Source organism: Branchiostoma floridae, chromosome 4 (genome assembly GCF_000003815.2).
Source record: "Branchiostoma floridae strain S238N-H82 chromosome 4, Bfl_VNyyK, whole genome shotgun sequence".
Taxonomy (NCBI): domain Eukaryota; kingdom Metazoa; phylum Chordata; class Leptocardii; order Amphioxiformes; family Branchiostomatidae; genus Branchiostoma; species Branchiostoma floridae.
In genome coordinates this window covers 33,902,576-33,908,476 of record NC_049982.1, presented here as the reverse complement: position 1 = coordinate 33,908,476, position 5,901 = coordinate 33,902,576, and positions in this window count along the sequence as shown.

Sequence of the window (5,901 nt, the reverse complement as noted above, 5' to 3'; positions counted from 1 at the left end):
TAAACACTATCTACGCACAAGTTCATATACCTGTTGCTAAATGCTACAAAAAACTGGTAAAGTACCAGTCTTAAGAAACACGGGTAAATGCATCAGTTCCTAAATACTAGAAAAACAGTCATATTGGAGGCGAAGATATCCATAGGGTAGGTGCATATAACGTACCAGTTTCTAAATACTAGAAAAACAGTCATATTGAAGGTGAAGATACCCCTTGGCCAGGTGCATACACCAAAATGTGCATTATTCTAATGAATACCTTATTTGCATAATCAATAAAGACATGACATAGTTCTTTTGTAGTCAATTCATAATAGAGACTTCATATTGGAGATTATAGGTTGCTCGAGGACAGGTGAATACAATGAAATATATCTCATGTCGAGACTCAGGTACATGCAATAAAGGGAATACAAGGGACCCAACCCTCCTTGTCTGAAACAAGTTCAACTATCATATTGCCATGTACTTACGTTAATATTGATACTATGGATGGAGTTATGTATCAAACTCGTGTACTTATATCATTCTGAAACTGCATTGTGTGATTTATACCAATCAACTTCTAAAATATCATGTAAACCCGTTTTTTTTGGGGGGGGCGAAATCGCTAAAGGGGGGCGAGGTAGGGGGGCGAGATCACTAACCGGGGAGGGCGAGATCTGAAGTGTGCATACCTCAGAAATAACTATTGTTGCATGTGTAGATCTCTTTAAATTCCATTATTTTTTATCGGCCGGTATAAGTCTTACGGCCGGTATTATGCCAATGCATGTTAGATACCTAGAAATGGTTTAAGGGTTTCAATATTCAATTATGCCCTATATTTGTTTACATGGTTGTTTGTTTGCCTGGGATCGCAGTATGATCGAGTGAAGAAGTTTCTTGGTTGCTTTACTTGATAGTTCCTTGTTTGATTTTGATGTTAATCTATTCTTCGGTTTTGATCAGATATTGTGGTTTGTTGCAAATATTTGGAAATACACACACAATAGCAACAAGAAAATAACAGAGACTATCGTAAACAGGGACTGCTGTTGTTACTTTCGACACCATTCGATAATTGAAACCATGGCTAGCGGCTAAGTTATTCGTGAACTAAAATCGTATTTCCTGATTATAATTACTGAGTTATGTGCCACAGCCAGGTCAGTAATGTTTCAGCTTTTATAATATCTAGTCGTTCTCTCAGTATAGATCGTAGATAGTGGATCCCTGGTAGTGCAGAACTGTAGCTGACAGAACATGTGCACTCTGTCCGTTCTGTAGCTGACAGAACCTGTGCACTCTGTCCGTCCTGTAGCTGACAGAACCTGTGCACTGTCCGTCCTGTATCTGACAGAACCTGTGCACTCTGTCCGTTCTGTAGCTGAGAGAATCTGTGCACTGTCCGTCCTGTAGCTGACAGAACTTGTGCACTCTGTCCGTTCTGTAGCTGACAGAACCTGTGCACTCTGTCCGTTCTGTATCTGACCGAACCTGTGCACACTGTCCGTTCTGTAGCTGACAGAACCTGTGCACTCTGTCCGTTCTGTATCTGACCGAACCTGTGCACACTGTCCGTTCTGTAGCTGACAGAACCTGTGCACACTGTCCGTTCTGTATCTGACAGAACCTGTGCACTCTGTCCGTTCTGTATCTGACCGAACCTGTGCACTCTGTCCGTTCTGTATCTGACAGAACCTGTGCACTCTGTCCGTTCTGTATCTGACCGAACCTGTGCACTCTGTCCGTTCTGTATCTGACCGAACCTGTGCACACTGTCCGTTCTGTTGCTGACAGAACCTGTGCACTCTGTCCATTCTGTTGCTGACAGAACTTGTGCACTCTGTCCGTTCTGTTGCTGACAGAACCTGTGCACTCTGTCCGTTCTGTAGCTGACAGAACTTGTGCACTCTGTCCGTTCTGTAGCTGACAGAACCTGTGCACTCTGTCCGTTCTGTAGCTGAAAGAATCTGTACACTCTGTCCGTCCTGTAGCTGAAAGAATCTGTACACTCTGTCCGTTCTGTAGCTGACAGAACATGTGCACTCTGTCCGTTCTGTAGCTGACAGAACTTGTGCACTCTGTCCGTTCTGTATCTGACAGAACCTGTGCACTCTGTCCGTTCTGTAGCTGAAAGAATCTGTACACTCTGTCCGTCCTGTAGCTGAAAGAATCTGTACACTCTGTCCGTTCTGTAGCTGACAGAACATGTGCACTCTGTCCGTTCTGTAGCTGACAGAACTTGTGCATTCTGTCCGTTCTGTAGCTGACAGAACCTGTGCACTCTGTCCGTTCTGTAGCTGAAAGAATCTGTACACTCTGTCCGTCCTGTAGCTGAAAGAATCTGTACACTCTGTCCGTTCTGTAGCTGACAGAACATGTGCACTCTGTCCGTTCTGTAGCTGAAAGAATCTGTACACTCTGTCCGTTCTGTAGCTGACAGAACATGTGCACTCTGTCCGTTCTGTAGCTGAAAGAATCTGTACACTCTGTCCGTTCTGTAGCTGAAAGAATCTGTACACTCTGTCCGTTCTGTAGCTGACAGAACTTGTGCACTCTGTCCGTTCTGTAGCTGAAAGAATCTGTACACTATGTTAATTCTGTATCTGACAGAACCTGTAATGTACCGTACACTTCAGTTCTTATCACGAGCTGCCGGAAATGGAAAGTGTCCAAACTAATGACATGGAAGGCAAATTCAATTTCGACTACTATGCCCGCCAAATGGATTTTTCAATTCAGGCCTAAAACCCTGGCTTCCAGCACATACATACCATAATGTGAATAGGGTCATTTACTTTTTACATTAAATGCACAAGGTTTATTGGTATCATAGGGAATGTATATAATAAGGATGATGGCATAATGTACAACTAAAATCAATATGCTATATAAAACGCCAGTTCACCTTTATCCGCGTGGTAAACTATAACTGTTGTTTTTAAAACAGACCGCAACGCGGGATAGATTCTATGCAAATTTCCGATTTGCCCCCTGTTGGAGGTTATATATCCAGGTATCGGTAACAGGAACACACGCCACATTGACAGGTTTGCTCACGTTACTGATTTTTGTGCCCAATGATAATGTCTGGAAAGAAAAAAAACGCTGTAGGGTCAAGGCAAGTGGAATGGGAAGCAAACAAAGCTTTTTTTATCACGCGAAACACAGCAAGCTCATCTTTCTCTCTGGATCATGATATAAGACTATTAAGAGTGGGTTTGAGAAAACCTACAAACAATGTTGTAAAAAAGTACCTGAAGTTCAGGTACGGAATTGTGTGCGATTAATCGGATTGTCTGAAATGAGTGTGAACGTAATTTTTTTGAAGCGGCTTGCCCGTTGAAGCGGCTTCGACGTTGAAGCCGCTTCATTTTTTTGAGTGTGAACGGGGTCTTAGACCATGGACAATAATTTCAAATTCAATTCAATAATATTTTGAAAATGTTAATGTTCAATAAAACATAATATTATATGTGATGTTACAACTAGGTAGGGGTAGTCATGATTTTCAGTGTCTCTTCTAGTAAGAAGATAATTCTTCATGTATGCAACTATAGTGCGCTTACATTATGAGAGTTACTACATCTAAATATCTGCCTACGGTATCGACTCTCTGGAAATATGGCATTATTAAAGACATGGTACGTAGAGCATTCTACGACAGAGTGGAAGTCATTTACAATTTATTTTGAACAAAATACACATAAAATATGGCGGCCGGACCCAGTGCTCCCCGCCTGAGCGGTGTGTGAGAGATCGATACCTGTATGCCCACGGCGACCATCCACATGTGTCACAATCATTTTCTGCCTGTTAAACAGCCAATCAATTATCGTTTGTGTAGACGTGGCGGTGGGAAACCTAGTCCAACCAGCAACTGCTATTGTGTCGTGTAAGCAAACCCCTCCTATGGTCAGTATTGATGTACACGGAAGGAGAAAGAAGTATTCGTGCTATTTCTGCATCTTTGCTAAGCTTGAACTTTGTATAGTATGCAATTTCAGCAAAAGCGCTAACAATAACTCAAGAGTGCCAGAGCTTAATACGTACTAATGTCTTTCCTTGAAATCGATGATATGCACTGATTGGGTCGCTAAAAATATAAATGGAGTGGTCAGAACATATAAGCTGTCATTCACAGTCCAGGCCTTTATTTCACTGACCTACATGTATTTTCCCGAAATAAGACATTGATGATAAGCAAAGTTAAATATCGAATTTTGCAATTTTAACTTACTATCTAATATCTAGGCACCATACGTTTGGCCTTAGGAGTAAAATGGACCTCTCAGTGGGATAAAAGACATTTGTCTAAGTGTCAGGCTTCACGAATTATGTCTATGACGAAATGGTCGATAACATTATGTCCCATCCTAGCCATCAGTGCGGGGAAAAACACATGACATCACTAGATCCGCCTGTAACATCAATTCTCTATTGGGTCTGGCGGTTCTACCCCCTTTCCACTAGGATGGCTTTCTCACCGCACTCTCTCTGTGACCCAAATTTTGACACATGTAGCAAAACGAATCTTTTTACGCTTCGTGTGTTTCATTGTCTTTTCAGCCACACGGAATTGAAAGTTACACACATCCATTTAGGTCGCAGTGAGAGCGCAGCGCGAACGCTGTGTAGTGGAAAGGGGGCCATACATACATGCTACGTTGGGCAGAGAAATAGTTGCATGTTGTGGTGCGAAATTCTCCAGTCAGCCCTGGCACCTCTTTTAGAAAGCTTGGCGCCTCACAGAGAAGGCGGACACATCCATCTATGTCCTCACCAAATTAGCCTCAATGACCAGGACGGCGTTCCTATGATTACCTAGACACAACGCAAAGTATCACTAACGATAATTGCAATGTTCAACAACAAAAATGATGAAGATTACAAGACGGCATGTTGTTATTGAAGGCCAAAGCCGGTGACTTAGTTGGTATGTAATTCGATTGCGGATTCCAATCAGGTCCTGCCTATTTTCTAGATGGGTAATATTTGGGGGAGGGTAGATTGTGGTAAAGAGTTAGAATTTGGGATGGCCAGCATCATTGTCCTCAGTGTGATAAAGAAGAAAAGGAAATATATTATATGGTAGATGGTTAGTATACAACCTATATAACCGTCAAAGATGATGCAACGACGATGGAACGAACCTGAAATTCCATTGCCCTCAGCTGCTTTGGCTGCGAGCCACGCTTTAAATTGTTTGCCCCGATTTAAGTATTCACTTTCTCAAAAATGAGGCTTTACCTCGAATGTCCATAGATAGCCTGAACACGTTTCACCCTTTACAGCTTTCCCAACTTGCTATTCAACCCCCAATCAAGGTTTTAGTCTTTTTATGGACCTCACAAGGGCCCCCAAGTCCTGTGAAGTGGACATCCCAAGGGATCGATATCTGCTATTGAACCCTTCAGCGACCTGCCTGCTTGAAAGATTGACCCCCTTGACATTGAGAAGGACCGCCCGGATTTCTATGCACTGTGCAAAAGAGAGAGAGTTATCGGTTGATGGAGGCAAGCTGAGAATCAAATGGAATCAGGAGGATGTTACTGCCAGGTCCCTCTGATGTCCTCGCTGATGGGTTATTTTGAAGGTTTTCACAGTGGATTCCTTAAGATATGACTGACTGACGGGCGGTGCCCTTCATCCATTGGCTGAAACATTAGATAACCATATTCGGTCATCTCGCAGCACCATTACCTTTATGTCACAGTTTGTGTTGACGTCATCCTCCTATAGGCTGGGAGTCAGTTTGCCAATGTCTCGTTGCCATTATACCTGCCTTTGACGTTTCTTTAATACGTTGTTTTTCAAAATGACCACTAGCATGGGCATCCTTGTAGGACGGAGCCCATTAAGGAAATGAAAGCTAATACCGTTTTGCATTTATTCTTTTTGAATGAATTCGATTGT